Consider the following 16709-nt stretch of genomic DNA (forward strand, 5'->3'; position numbering starts at 1 on the left):
GTCTGATCATTCGGTTTTTGTGCGACATCAAGCATCGGGTATTGTTATTCTCATTGTATATGTTGATGATATACTCATATCTGGAAGTGATGTTCGTGGAATTGAGGAAACTAAGAAATATTTGCAGCAACATTTTGTTATCAAGGATCTGGGCCGTCCTAAGTATTTCTTGGGAATTGAAATTGCACACGGAAATTCTGGAGTGTCTTTATCTCAGCAAAAGTATGCTACAGATCTATTGAAAGAAACTGGACTACTTGGAGCAAAGCCCGTTGATACTCCTATGGAGGTTGATCCAAGTGTTTGGGATGACAGTGGAGAAGTCTTGGAGGATAAAGCTAAGTATAGACGTCTAGTTGGAAAACTTATCTACTTGACAGTAACACGGCCGGATATTTCTTTGCTGTTGGCTTAGTCAGTCGTTTTCTGGATAAGCCTAAGCAAGTTCACTGGGATGCCGCTATTCGAATTCTTCAATATGTCAAGAAATCTCCCGGCAACGGATTGTTATTCAAAAAGAATGGGCATCTAAAAATTGAAGGATATTCTGATGCTGATTATGCTGGTTCTAAGTCTGATAGAAAGTCTACTTCTGGATATTGCACCTACTTGGGAGGAAACCTTGTAACTTGGCGAAGCAAGAAACAACATACTGTTGCGAGATCGTCTGCCGAGGCCGAGTATAGAGCTATGGCTCATACTGCTACTGAGATGATCGGAGTCAAGAATCTACTTGGAGAATTGGGATTCACTTTCAATGAACCTTTACCTATGCATTGTGATAACCAAGCTGCAATCTATATTGCAAACAATCCGGTTTTTCATGAGAGGACTAAACATATTGAAGTTGATTGTCATTTCATTCGAGAGTGTGTTTTGAATCGGACAATTACTACTCATTTCACTTCATCGTCTAACCAGATTGCTGATATCTTCACAAAACCGTTGCCTGTGAAGCGTTTCTCAAAACTTTGTACCAAGCTGGACTTGATCAATATATATGATCCAGCTTGAGGGGGAGTGTTAATATAGTATATGTTTTCTATCCCACATCGGTTATGTAACATAGCATAGCTTAGTTACTTGTATATATATGTGGCCTATGTTTACTGATGAGAAATACACTACTACTTTCTCCATTATGTCTCTATATTTTACTGTTCTACAGTTATAATACAGATGATGGTCACATCTGCAACGGAGCTTTACATTAACTATATCATCAATTATCAGTACTATTATCTAAGTCTGATACAATTTGCAGGCTTTAAATTACCTCTAAACAAGCTGTTTTAATTAACCATGCTAAATCAATATTAAGATACATCTCTGAGGGGTCTCTACTTGAAACTAATATACACTGCCAATGACAAGCATGGAGGGCAACGTCGCGTCGTCGGTCTTCCACACCACGCCATTCCCAAGAGCCGGTGACACTTGGACCCTCTTATAAAAAAATGGAGGTCGGATGGCGCTGAATACAGCTCATGCGCCATGAGACTCTGTATTCAGGAGGAGAGATGCCCGTCTGCGAATCAACGGAACAGTTCCGGGAAGGACCACATTATGAATTTGGCGAAGATGTCCGTCTCCAGGAACTCGATGTGAGCAGCACGTCTGATCAAGGTGTTCAAGTTTCTTCTTTGTAAGGAGATGTCGAAATTGACATCACAGCGCAGCAACACGCGGTGCTCGGAGGAAGGGGCTCGGATCTGGTCCAGATATTCGTTTAGCATCTCGAGGAAAAGTTTGCCCTTCTTCGAGTAGTCTCCTGAAGATGCAGGGCACATTTCGATTCTCGCGGAATGATATGGAACATAGCCATCCTGAGAATCAGATTACCAATGAGTTGAAAGGAAAAACAGAATAGAGGCAAAATTAAACAAGGGAAAGAGAAACTACCTGAGGTGAAGATAACAGAATAATGTTTTTGAAATGCTCCAACGTTTTTTCCTGCAAAATTTTATAATTCAAGAAAAGATTATTAGAAAACTCGTAAATCTAACACATGAATTCTATATACAATTTGATCCTTTACAAAATAGCAAAGACTTTTTTAGGTTTCACCTTGCACAGTTTGTATAAGAAAGTATTTTGCAGATCAGGATCATCTGTGAAAGTCAGCTGATGAATGCACTGTGTGCCTTTGAGCTTCTTCAAGAGCCACAAACCCCCATTGAATAACGAGTTCGAACTGTAAATATAACCAAGATGTGGGCCAGATACCGAGACATACGTGTGCAGGAATCTCAGATATGGTTCCATAATTGTCTCTGCAGGGAAATGTGAAAATGAGCAACGGACAAGAAGTCAATTGAGCGAGTGTTCGTTAGAGCTTTAGTGTCTAAACCTGTGAGTGCAGTTCTTAGAATGATATTTCCGATGGAATGTCCAACGAAGCTAAGTTTGATTGTTCTCAAGACCCCAGATCTAGACGCCTTATCCATTTTCTTTTTCACGAATGATACGACTTCTTGTGCTAGCCTCTGGCCAATTTCTCTAAAGTCTCCAGATGTTTTATCTTCGTTAACCTCCGACATAAGAAATTCTGCCTTTGGTTCTATTAGAAGCCATTGGTTTCGGACCAGCCGTAAGTCCAGATGATGGCCCTACACATTGTATGAACCTTTTGCAATTATTAAGTGACGAATACACCAATAGCAGCTGACAGAATAATGTCTGTGATAAAATATCCTTTTAGAGAAGCCATAGCAACAAAATAAATGAACACAATGTTGCATTTGAGTTGTCAAACTAACAAGTGAAGCCAACGAGCACCATAGAACATGCCTGGAATCCATGGACAAAAACTACAATCTTCAGGACACGACCAGTTTGATGAGTGGGGCCAGATAGCTTGTTTGAAGGGATAGAGTCAACTCCAGCAACCAAGCCGTTTGTATATTTCTGGTCCAGCTGATTGAAATAGAAATTTCCACTGGTTGAACGAACAGGGGCACTGACAACTCGCTCTACAATTACGATGGGGATGCGTGATGGGTCTCCAAATATATGCAAGTCTTGAATAGAACAATTATTGATCTGCAGTCAAGCGTTACATTCTCAAAATCTTTGTATTGCTCAAATCTCCAACCAGTGAGTGAGAAAATGCCACAATCATAAAGAAAGCTAACCCTCATTTGTGCAATACTACGCCTATGAAGCTCCGCCCTCATAGCAGCAGTCTGAGCAGGCTACAGAGAGGACCCGAAAAAAGTGAAAAATAAAATTTACACAAACTGACTTGTGTAGCTAATAAAAAAATTACTGAAAATGATAAGGAATGAAGTAGTTATGGTGATAGAATTACATCGCAAGTTAACTTCTGCACAGAGGATCCTCGACCACGTAAACCACGAATGGCGGTATCATCCACTACACTGCTTATATACTGATGAGGCATACAGCCTTAGTGTAAACCATCCAGATGGACCATTCAGCTTTACGATCAACAGCCCACTGGTTGCAAAGAGATTCAAGAATCTTCTTCGCGTTAGCCCTAAAATACCCACAAATTTTATAATTATAATTGGAGAAATTAGGTTACTGAGACAATACAAGCATGTCTCACAACCACACAATTGCGAAGTAATATTCTACTACATTCCTAAAAGTTGTGGCTTCTCTATATTGCAATTGTAGCATGAACAATGCAGAATCAGAAACATGATTAGTAACTGACGAGAAAAAGTTTAACTGAAAGACAAACCTGTGGAAGTTTAAAAATGTACTCCACAAGTAATTCACTTGATTGCTTATCAAATCGAGTGACTTGACCAGCTTCTCTTCAGAGAGTGAATAGAGAAAACCATCAGGCTGAAAATCAACTTTACCATTGTGTTTCTGCAAAAAGGAATATAGCAAAAGATTAGGTTGCAAAAGCTAACATGTTATAAAAAATAAAACTGATAAGAGCCAAGGGCCGATCACAGTGACAGAAAGTTCATAGCGTGAAGAACCTGTGAAACTTCAAGGGGTTTGCTTGAAACTTGCACTGGAATTTCAGCATCTGACAAGTCCTGATCAGATCTTTGAGTGGTACCGAAAAATATGCTAGAAGAAATATCTTCCACTTCAATCGGTACATCAATAGCCTTGCTGAGCTTTTGTAGCTCTTCTAGAAGTATGTCATGAGCACTTGATAATGCTTTGAAGAGCATAACCTGTTCAAAAGAATAACATAGCAAGAACTTTACACAATGACAAATGGAAAAGAATGAGCTCTGAAAGTTCCACCAGAAGCATACAATTTGCAACAAGTGACGAACATGTCAAAAGTAAAAGGCATCTAAGCAACAACACATAATATTAATCAGTGGAAGCTCATACCATCATACAGACTACTACCTCCATCCCACAATAGGAGTCCCATTTGGTGTGAGCACGGGTTTTAAGAAATGTAAAAAAAAAGTGGGTTGAATAAATTAGTGGACTATGGTCCCAATTATATATATATTAGTTTTATAATAAAATATGAGTGGAATAAGTTGGTGGAATGTGGGGCCTACTTACCATTTATGGTAAAAGTGAAAATGTGACTCTTATTGTGGGACGGACCGAAATGACAAAATGTGACTCTTATTGTGGGACGGAGGTAGTACTATTTTAAGACTAATAAAATATCATGAGTAACCAGATTCTAGAGAAAGCATCAGAGACAGATAGCAACACATGCACAATTGCACATGTAAGGGTATGAGTCATATATGATAGGCATAAGGAAGCAATAGAGAGATATATCACAAGAAAACGTACTTGCTTTATTTTATTGTGCTCCACAGCAAGGTCAGGTTTGTTAGATATAGGATCACTGGAAAAACAGAATCTCTTGTTACTTCAACAGAAGATAAGAAAGAATTTGGCCCATGCAAACAGTGTAGCCTACAACGGAACATGCAATGGTAGATGATATAAATATGAAGTCAGTGCTCAGGATTATGGTCCAAGCCCACCTTGGTGCATCAGACATGGTCATCAGCAACAAGTTACCAACACTAAAAAGTGGCGGAAAAAAAACAGTTCTCTGAGACAAATAACAAATTAATAGTATGATTTAAAGAAAAGGAACGAACCTGGGTACCTTGAGCGAGGAAGTGTGAACCTCACTTTTCAGCAGGCTAGCATGTACACTTGTATCAACTAATACCGCGTGAAATGCATCAAAACGAACGGGACAGTAAGCATGCAACCCTAAAACTGCTTTAGGAGGGAGTCGGAATTCATGGACTGCAGCAGGGGATGTATCCAGGCAAGCATCAACATTATACCTAGAGTATTACATTCAAATGACTCAGGCCAAGTTGAAATAGAGCTCAACATATTGGTTTATTATCTCCACGCACTATAACATGTAATAGAAAGGAAACCAGAGTTGTTTCTATGTCACTTCACAAGAAATAAATTATAAAAGAATTAGATCCGTTAACCTGTTCTCCAAAACAGGAGCATACAACAGCTCAAACTTCACAATAACAGCATAGGTCGAAGGATCCTGGAAGTTGAAACAACAATTCAGATGCTATAAAACTACAATATGAATAACATAAGTGTGCCTGCATGTGAGTGTGAGTGAGAAAAATAAAACCAAACAAAAGAAAATATGATATTCCTGCTCTAAAACAGTGTCCTGCACAAGCTAGAGATGGCATAACAGTTAGCTCTAAACTCCACCTAAATGCGTAGTGGCATCATTTAAACAATTTATATATCAGCTACAGTTGCTTTATCATAACAATCATTCGACTCTAAGTCAGCTATTGTTACTTCATTATAAACTAATTTTGATTTTATTTCCAGTTATTACACAAAAGGTATGCCATCCACTTTATCTTTCTATGTTTGTTTCTTGACCTTGAGGAATTTATAGTATTACAGTACACATGGATAACATAAGCGTTACCTCAAGTTTGCTGAGAGATAAGTTGAAAGAGACCATCATTGCCAAAGGTATATCCTGTCTTGCATATCTGATGCGGAAAGGTTGTGTTGAAAAGCTATGGTCAGTGTCATCAATTCTCCAGACACCATATATATCATCAGAACCCAAATCAGGTGCTGCTTCGGACACAGAAACTATGTCAATCCTTCCAGTTCTCATGATATTAAAAGAGAAGTCATTCCACTAACTAATCAGACAGCAAGCCTTTCCAGATCATTACAAGAGTTAGGGGTATATACAAAAGACTGCCGCAACATATGGCCTATTTGCAGAAAGCTACTGATTGAGTCATAGAGTACAAAACGCCACTAAATTATCATCAAGAAAAAAAACAGATTGACCTTTATTCATTTTTTTTTTCAAAAAGTTGCACACCAAAAATTCGGACTTGATGAAAATATCAATATTAATAAAAGATACAAGACTTATATATTAAAGTTGATATCTAGTGGAGTAGTAAATTAAGTTGGAAAACTAACACAGATATAATAAGGTACTTTTAAATTGTTCACCTAAGGTATAGGGCCTTAGAGGATATTTTGAATTTGAAAGAAATTAAGTGCAGTAGCAATGTTTTTCAGTAATTCCTAACTCAGCTCCACAGAATAACATGTCTAATAGACATTTTAATGAGATGAATAACATGGACAAGGTAGACGGAAAAAAATTCGCCTTGACTTTACAGAGTTTGAAACATATAATAAGCTCATATAACAGTGAACTATTAGAAAATTTGCAATAGCAAATATTGAAGAGCCATGGATACCTCACAAGACAAGGGATCTACCAGTTAAGTAAATGCTAGAAAATTACCTTCATATTGAACTACTCTTGCTGGCGTTCCAAACGAACCAGAATCATCATTCTCCCACCTAATCGTAATCTTAAGTTGATACCATCTAAAATGTCAAAAATAAAAAGCAGATAGAAATGATTAAATGCAAATAAGCATGCCAAAAAGGTTCAACAACGAAGTATAAAAAGTTAAACTACATTAAACCTCACCCTTGCTGAAACAAGTCAAGGTTGTGAAATCGATGGATGTATATTGAAATCTCATGTATAGCCCCTAAAATAGGCAATTTAAGTGTTTCTCTTTTATGTTTGAGATTGATAGCATTCAATGGAGACTTGTGAGGCTGAACAAACTTTGGCTGATGTAAGGATTTGGCATCAGGTCCCTTCAACCTCCTAGGACCCGTCGATGATGATTTATTGAACCCATTGATCATCCATTTGAGATGCTGAAGTAAAACTGACATTTATGATATACTTCCAAGGTAGAAGTTAGCATCCCTCCAGTTCCTCAAATCAAAACACAATTCTTTATTGGTTTAGATTCTTTATGCATAGTAAAGACGCTTCATGGCTAGGAAAATGACATTGAAGACATTTCCCCCCGACTATATAAGTGTCTCTAAAAAGCAGCCCCTTCACTAGAGATCTTCTGCACTATGATATAAATACCTCATCATTAATATTAAATAAAATGAGGACTTGAGAATATTAGAATTGTGAGAATTACAGAGCAGAAACAAGACACTCGACGCACGAGTTTTCTAAGCGTGTTACTATGCACATCGTACAAGGATATACATTTCTCCTTGGCAACTGAGTTATCTGCGAAACTATTGATACAACCTTAAATAATGTTTTTGTAAATTGATTGACCAATCGGTCTTTATATTAATTAAAACATCTTCTTATAGCATTAAAGATGGAGTACTCTATAATTTTGTCTTCTAAAGCTGATACTCAGTCATCAGTCAGTCAACAATTCACTCACTACCAATCAAAATTTAAAAATCAATAGGTTATAAATCCTAGTACTAAATTTCGGATGAAAGAACTCAATACATCAAATCCTCCCACCGCAAGCAGCATCAGTAGCTACAACAAAATTCCAGCATTACTCTATATGACTATATGTAAGCAAAAAGGATCAAACAAGATCAAAAATTTTGCAACCGTCAAATTGTGGGATAAATACATAACTCATACAAAATGTATCACCTTTATTTCATATTAGTTACATAAATCATACAAAAAAAGTTTCATTTGTGTTTCAATTTAGTACATTCTGTTATATATGTTAAAACGGCGTTAACTCTTTGTCTATGTGAACTTACTGCATTCGGATACTACTAAAACTCGACTAAGTTCAGTCTCACTACCAAAAAAACTCATATAAATAAAGTCACAATCAAATACTACTGCTCAACATATCCAAATTGCTACAGACAACAAGAAATTAAATTGATAGAAACAACAATTAGAGGTGAAATTGAATTCAAAACAAATGAAACAAGCAATTAGAAAGACATTTCGAGGCATTGGCAGTTGAATCCGCTAATCTCAATAACAAATTTTAAATAAATGAGTTGGCAAACCTGGGAACGGGGCCTCCGTTCACCTTAGCAGTTGAGAGGTAGTAGAGAGAAATAAGGAGCTTTGATCCCCGCGGCGGCGCGTGGGAGCTGTGTAGTTATAGAGAGAGAGAGAAGAGGGGAGTCTTCAACAGTAAGGTCGTACTTGGGTAGCTCAGTTTTCTTATATTTTTATTTTAATATTTTCTTTCACTTTTTATAGCTGAAATTATTGGAGTTGTGACTCTGCTTTAGAGCATCCGCAACGCGGTGCCGTCGCCGTTCCTATGCCGTTCCGGAGGAACGGTTTCGCGGCGGCACGCGTTGCAGCGTGCGTTCCGTCGCCATTCCGTGCCGCCACCGTTCCCATGCCGTGCCGCGTTTCGTTCCTCCGGAACGCGGAATGAAACGTTCCGCCACGCGCCGAGGCGACGTGGCGGACTCCCATTCGACGCGTGAAGCCCACTCGCTGCCCCGCGAGTGGGCTTCGTCCCGATGACGCAATAATTCATTTTTTTTTAAAAAAAATTCGAATTTAATAAAAAAAAAATTTTTTTTTTATTAACGGTAATGAGACCGTTAATTTTATAGCCGTTTTTTTTTTTAATTTATTTATTTACTCTATAAATACTCCTATTTCATACTCATTTCAATCACAAACACACATCTATTTCTCTCTATTTCCACCCCAATTTTCATCTCAAATCAACTCTATTTTCCTTCTCCCAAATTTAATCAAACTAATGGATCCTTATGAACAAATGCGTCAAATATTGGAACAATCACTTGAAGAAGATCGACGACGGGAGGCGGAAGAAGCCGCTCCGCCCCAACGTCGCTCCCGTACGTACATCCATCGTAACCGGGAGGAAGCCGCCGCAAGGTTAGTACGCGACTACTTCTGCGATAACCCGGTTTGGGGAGATACGTACTTCCGTCGCCGTTTCCGCATGGGGAAACCGTTATTTCTCCACATCGCGAATACTTTGGCAGCCCGGGAAGAGTTCTTCCAGGAAGGGTTCGACGCGGTCGGACGTCCCAGCCACACGACGCTGCAGAAATGTACTGCAGCAATCCGCCAGCTTGCGACTGGACAAACGGCCGACATGTTCGACGAATACCTCCACATCGGAGATAGCACTGGGCGAATGTGCTTGCTCAAATTCTGCAAAGGCATCCGGGCAGCCTTCACCGACGAATTTCTCCGGAGGCCAAGCACGGCCGATTGTCAGTTCCTTCTCGACCTTCACGAAACAGTGCACGGATTCCCAGGGATGCTCGGCAGCGTCGATTGCATGCACTGGCAATGGAAGAATTGCCCGGTGGCGTGGAAGGGGTCCTACACGAGCGGCCACAAAGGTACCCACCCAACCGTTATACTCGAGGCTGTTGCCGACTACCGCCTTTGGATCTGGCACGCGTACTTCGGGGTCCCCGGGTCGAACAACGACGTAAACGTGCTCAACCAGTCCGACCTCTTGACCGAAGTTTTGGATGGTAAAGCGCCGGCCACCAACTTCGTCGCCAACAATCGGCTTTATAAAATGGGGTACTATCTCGCCGATGGCATCTACCCGAAGTGGTCTACCTTCGTGAAGACGTGCAGTGGGTCTGCGAACCCAAAGCAGGCTCTTTTTGCGCAGAAGCAGGAGGCTGCTCGCAAGGATGTGGAGAGGGCGTTCGGGGTTCTCCAAGCGCGCTTCAACATCATCAAAGCCCCGGCTCGTACGTGGTTCATGGAGAACATGGTCGACATCATGTATACGTGCATAATCTTGCACAACATGATTGTCCAAGACGAAGGACCCGAGGCGGGAAATTGGTTCGACCCCGAATCCCCCGGAAGCTCAACCGCAAGTAGTCCGCCTCGAAGTGGAGCGCATCCGTCTATACAAGAACGGTTATCTATTCGTGCAAGGACACGCGACTCTAGCGCCCACACCCAACTCCAACATGATCTAATTGAGCACATTTGGGCAAACTTTGGCGGATGAAATTATTAAAATTGTGTACTTTTATTTTTTATGATTTTAATTGTGTGCTTTTTATTTTTTAAGTTTAAGTTGTAACTTTGTTTTAATGTTGTGTGTTTTTTAATAAAATGTGTTTGTTTTTTTAATTGAATTGAGTTGAAATTAAAAAAAAATGAAATTGAATGAATAGTAATTTAAGGAACGGTTAAGGAACGGTTAAGGAACGAGGGTTGCAGGTTCCGTTCCTTAGTTAAGGAATGGAGTAAAAAAGTACAGTGGGGCCCTCAAATAGTGGTTTAAGGAACGGTTTAGGAACGGTATAGGAACAGCGTTGTGGATGGCCTTAGGAAGCATTTAGTTATGGACACATATTAAAATACACCTTACATTTGGATGGATGCTGAAATTATTCAAATCCCAAATACTATTGATTTATATAAAAAAGAGAGAGACAATAATAGTAGGTGGATTTCAAAAACCACTTAAAATACACAAATTATAATTCATGTTAACTACTTGTGTGTGTATTTTTTAACTCATATGGAGTATATTATTGATATCTACGTTTATTTTTAGTTTAATTTACTACTATAATGCTATAAGAAGAATTGATATCTACGTTTATTTTTAGCTTAATGCTTTTCATTAGTAACTATTAAATGGGCTTACTACTTTATAAATAGGATTGCTCTTTATTAATATATTTTGTAGTATGGTTAAAAATGACCGATTCACGTTGCTATTTTATTGTTAACTTTGTTGATTTTCTCTTATTGTTAGTTAATGATTGTTATTTAATTCAGCTGTTTCTTTATTTGGACGAGTTCTAATTTCTAACATGCATGGATAGACATTAAAGTAACAATTATTTGATTTCCTGTATTTTATCTTTCAATTATTAGGAGCAAATAATGATGAATAGTTGGTGAGTAATTTTAACATGGGTTGCCTCGGATGAAATCACGAAGATACATCCAGATAATGATTTTTTAAAGCTTTATTATTTGGTTTTTACCCTACGAGGGGTCTCACTTTGGCAGCTTGAAAATAAAATCCTTAGTTCCTAAATTAAGCTATAGATACATATAGAAGTTCTCCTTTAAAAAAAATACAAAATAACATTTTTTCCCTAAACTATATCATCTTTTACACATTTTACCCTCTTAGACTATCTTTCTTTTCGACTCTCTTCTGTCTCTCTTAATCAGTACGTAGTACTACATTAAGAGGAATGTATTGATTAGAAGTGTAATAAAAGAGAGTAATATATAATTAAAAGAGGATAGAAAAACAAAAAATGACATTTCCATCTAAAAAAAGAACAAAATGACTTAAAACATGCTGTTGAATGAAATCAACTAAATAATAATCGAGGTCAGTCTTAATTTAATTTTGGGCATATTGTGACTCGGTCATGCCTTATCAAACTTTATATCCTAGTTTGATTTTTGCCCAATTTTTAAAAATGATTCGAACTACCAATAAGTGAACTATTTAAACTAACAAATGTCACAAGCGTGTGATAGTATTGTTCATTTTTTAATTAATCCAGGCGTTCAGCAATGTTTTTAAATTTCGTGAGCAATAATTTTATGTTTTACACATTTCAAATGCCATAGTTGTCTCATAACTATAACAAGTCTTTCGTATTAAATATACCTACACTCCAAATTTCAAAAGATAGATCCGCACAATTATGATGACAATAAAATTAAGTGATTCACGTTGAAAGAAAGTACATACGACATACCTGCGAAATGTACTTATATGTAATTGTTGTGGAGAATGTGAAGTGTTTGCAAAATTATGGTAGTATTAAAAAATTAAGCAATTACATATTTGCTATTTTTGACGTTATTTTTCATATAAAATTTATTATAGCGAGTGGGGAACCTCATATCTCTGCATTATAAAGACGATGAATATTACTGAATTATTAGTCTTAAAAATTAAAAATTAACTGTTTCATTTAATTTTACTTCCAAAGTCCGTCAAAACCAAATTTGAATATCCCGGCCATGTTTTTTTTTTCTTCATTGACATTATGGTGTGTTACATTTCAGCAAAATACAAGTCTTTAGTTGCATTTACCATTTAAAAGACACTATACTGGAGATCATGAATCAGTAGTAGTAATTCTTATACTACTAGTAGATAAAAAAATGAGTATACAATTGATGGATCCGCGAATTTCTGATGTTAGTAAATGCTGGTAGAGAATGAAAATTACGACACAAAGAATTTACGTGGTTCGATTTACTGAGGTAAATCTACGTCCACGGGAAGAAGGGAGGGCAAGATTGTATTGCTTGATCTGGGATTACAGCTTACAACACAGACTTGCTATATGGTATTTTATCTCTAGAGAGCTTAACCCTTTTCTATCTGATCTAAGTTCTATTTATACATTGAACTAAGGTCGTGGTTTGCAGCCCCACTAACAAGATCGTGGGTGAGCAATAACTGCTCAATAACTGCTTCGTACCACTAAATAGATCGTGGGTATAGCGGAGGTCGTGGAGGCCTTTCATGAGTCCACTAACTCCTAGTTCGGTCGAATGCTGAGACCGAACTGCTGGACTTTACCGATCAGCTCTTGCCGATCTGAGAGGAGAGCTTGACTGGTCGGCTTTTACCGAGCTGTAGGCTGAGTCCGAACTCTTTGGTCGTGCCGAACTCTTTGGTGCCGAACAGATACTCTTTCTTGGGCTCTGGGCTGATGGGCCGTCACTATTATTGGGCTTGCCATTAGGGTTTAGTTCGTACCCCATCACTACCCCCCCCCGAAAAGCGAAGTGAATCACTTCGGCGAGGTGAGTCACTTCGGCATTCTGGATAATGGTAAGGGGGAGGCTGACGTCAGGGGACGTGCCTTGCGCGTGCCTGCATTAAATGCGACAGTAAAATCCGGCCGTTGAATCCTGAAAAGGTGGGATTCGAAACGGCGCAACGATCTCGAAATCTTTCCCGAATCTGATAAATATGCTCCTTTTTCCTCATTTGAACACCTTTGCTGTTGCGTCTTCTATACTCTCTCTTTCTCGAGAAATTTTCTTCCGCTTTCACGAGCTTCTTCAGACTTTCTTCACCTTCAAAAAGTAAGAAAAATGTCTTCTTCTTCTTCGGAGTCGGGTAGCGGTAGGAAAGGGGATAAGGGGTCTTCTGGCCGGAAAGAGTCCGGGGAGAAGACCGTAGAGTATTTCCATAGTATTTTGAGTAAGGATACTGTGATATCCCTACCCGAAAAATACTTTTTTCCTGGGGGGAAGGCGGTGGTACCTGACGGTGATCATAGGGCTGACTCCCCGCCGGAGGGGTACGCCACCGTGTACGAGGCCTGCTTAGAATGCGGGCTTCGTTTCCCCCTCCCTTCCGCCTTTATAGATTTACTAGATTTTTTTCAGCTTCCTTTAGGCCAAGTGACTCCGAACTCTTGGAGGCACTTGTCGGCCTTCGCTGCCGAACTCCGTAGGTTAGGAAGGGATTTGTCTTTGAAGGCGATCCTTAAATTTTTTCAATTTAAGAGGAAGGGGTCTTGGTTTTACTTGATCCCTTTACAGCCCTTTAGGGCCTTTTGTAAAACGAAGTGGCCGAAGTGGCAAAATCGCTTCTTCTACTATGATAGGACCGCGGCTCCTAGTTTTCCCTGGAGAGGGCCGGAGTCCGTTATCCGTCACCCTCGGCCTGAACCATTGGACGCGCTCGATGGCGAGCTCAACAAGATTCCCATAGTTAGGAAACAATACACGGAGTCTGAGCTCGTCAAGGGCGACGTCGTGTTCGACATCTCGTCTTCGGACGAAGAGGCCGAGGGTGAGGATTTCTCTTTATCTTTATGCTCTACTGCTTTAACGAAGAAAATCTGACTTTGCTTTCTTGCTTTTTGGCAGTGTACATGCTGAGTAAGGCTAGCCGCAAATCTTCGGAGTCCAAGGAGCCGGAGAGGCCGCAAACCACCAGCTCGGCGTCTGATGCCGAGAGGACTCCGAAAAGGCAAAAAACCTCTTCGGATCCGAAGAAGCCGGAGTCGACTTCGGCAAAGGGGAGGGGGAAGGCCCAGAAGCCCCCGAGAGCGCCAGAGAAAGACGTGGTCTTGGCGCCTCCTTCGGAACATATCTGTGAGCCGTTTTTATGGCCCACGGACTTCGCCGAGGTGAATTCTCTTCTTGATTTTCTGGCCTTGCTTTTTTCCTGTATTTTTTGTGGCCCCTTTGTTGACTTTTTTCTTTATCCATTTTCAGAGGAACGATATGCTCTCCAAGCTCGTCGCCGTCGAACTCTCCAAAGCGTCCAATGACTATGCTGAGATGCAGAGGAAGTTGGCGGCTGCTTGTCATCGGGCCGAACAGGCTGAGGCTAACTTTGAGAAAGCCAGAGCTGCTAGGATTTCGGCCCAGGATGAAGCTCAGTTTGCCAAAAACCAGCTCGTCATCCAGCGAGAGCAGACGAAACGGAGGGATGCTGCCGCCGTGGCTGCCCAGGGGGAGGCTCTCCGTGTTTACACGGAGAAACTCTTTTTGAGCAGCCAGTTCTCGGCCTTTGTCGGTAGTCTGGTAAGGCTAATTGCCGATAAGGGCGAGCAGGGGGCCGACGTCGTGCTGCCTCTGTACAGCCGAGAGATAGCAGCTCGGCTTCAGAATCTGCCGCTCCTTGAGGAGCTCGCTTCATCCTCGGTCCTGCTTTCTGCAGACCGAGTCCGGAGTTGTCGAGCTGATCGGGACGAGAACCTGGAGGCTATCTTTGCCTCCGTGGGACCCGTTTCACCCGCTTCGACTTACAACGGAGAGGGTGAGGCCGAGCCGCTGGAGCTGGAGGCCGAAGTCGAGCGGGCCGGGCATCCGGAGAAGGAAGCCGATCAGGAGGCGGAGGCGAGGCCGGCAGGAGGCGAGGCCGAGGCTGAAGTAGCTCAGGAGAAAGAAGCTGAACCAGACCAAGGAGCCGGAGACGAAGCTGGTGGAGTATGATTTCGTCTCCCTTCTCTTAGTCTAGTTTCTTCCTTGTAAAATGGCCTTGAAGCCCTCCTAGTGTAAAAATTTTCCTTGTGAATGAAAAATTCTCTACACTTGTCTTCGTATAGCTTTTCGTACTCGCCTTTATTCCTGTTGTATTTTACTATCTGCTCGGTACGGCTGCCGAACTAATATAGCTGCTTTGTACTCAAGGAGATGGAGATACTTCACTGGAAACGGCTGTACTCTTCGGCTTTAGACGAAGCTGAGAAAAGAGCTATAGCCGATCAGACGAAGAATGACGAGCTTCTGGCTCGTTTAGTGAAGCTGGAGGCCGATAATAAGGACTTAGAGTCCGATAAGAAGGATCTGGAGGCCGAGCTGAATACGACCGTTGCTGAGAGGACTGCGTACGAGGATTACATCCGTGTGCGCGGGGGATTGACCATATCAGATGTTCAGAGTCGAGTTGACGAACTGTGGGAGGAATATCATGTACTCCGGAGGAACAATGCGCTGGAGAGCTCGGCTTGCCAACAAGTTGTGAAATCATTACGGCGCTGGGCTTCTCGGTACGACATTGTTCTTTCTCGGCGCCCCTCCATAGAAAGATTCCTTCGGCATGTCGTGCCAACAGATGCTCGCACTCCAGATCAAGCCTCTGGTTCCCTTGTTCAAAATCCTACTTCCAGTCAACAACGAACTCCGGAACAGCCGGAAACGTCAAGACGAGAACGGGCTCAGGAGCAACCGGAATCGTCAAGACAGGGACGGACTGAAATTCGCCGAGGAGTTGTGACTATGAGCGAGCAAGATCAGCAGATGATTATTGCAGAGACTCTTCATCGCCGAGGTGTTAGGACTTCTCGGGCTCGGGGAAGAGGCGTTGGGTCGAGGATAGCATCTCGTCGACCTGCTTATTCTTCATCTGCTCGGAACAACCGAACTCGGCTTCCAGAGGATTTTGCAGATAGGTGGCTTAACTTCAGCAACCCTGGACAGTAGAATAGTCCTTTGTAATAGCGTAACGCCATTTTGTAGGGTAGCTGAGTTGTATGCCGAACAAGATTTGAAAAATGAAATTTTGTTTTCGCTTCTAACACTGTATTTACAGCTTAGCGAAAAAATTTCATCGTACTTGTCCTCGGTCTTATGAAGTAAACTTCTTTGACCGAACTTGGTCCTTGGTCTTATGAAGTAAACTTCTTTGACCGGACTCGTCTTTGGTCTGATGAAATAAACATCTTTGACCGGACTCGTCTTTGGTCTGATGAAATAAACATCTTTGACCGGACTCGTCTTTGGTCTGATGAAATAAACATCTTTGACCGGACTCGTCTTTGGTCTGATGAAATAAACATCTTTGACCAGACTTGGTTTGTGTTCTAATTTGGCGATTTTTGTCGCCGGGATCGAACTTTCCCTTGTCCTAATTCGGCGAGTTTTATCGCGTGGATCGGACTTTCCCAGTTAACCGAAGTGG

At 40.9% G+C, this 16709-nt stretch overlaps 1 pseudogene; it reads right to left on the bottom strand.

The window, feature by feature from the left end:
• Window positions 1-1183: 1183 nt before the first annotated feature.
• Window positions 1184-8475, bottom strand: LOC121749706 (annotated as a pseudogene).
• Between the last annotated feature and the right edge of the window lie 8234 nt (window positions 8476-16709).

This window comes from Salvia splendens, chromosome 9 (assembly GCF_004379255.2).
Source record: "Salvia splendens isolate huo1 chromosome 9, SspV2, whole genome shotgun sequence".
NCBI lineage: Eukaryota > Viridiplantae > Streptophyta > Magnoliopsida > Lamiales > Lamiaceae > Salvia > Salvia splendens.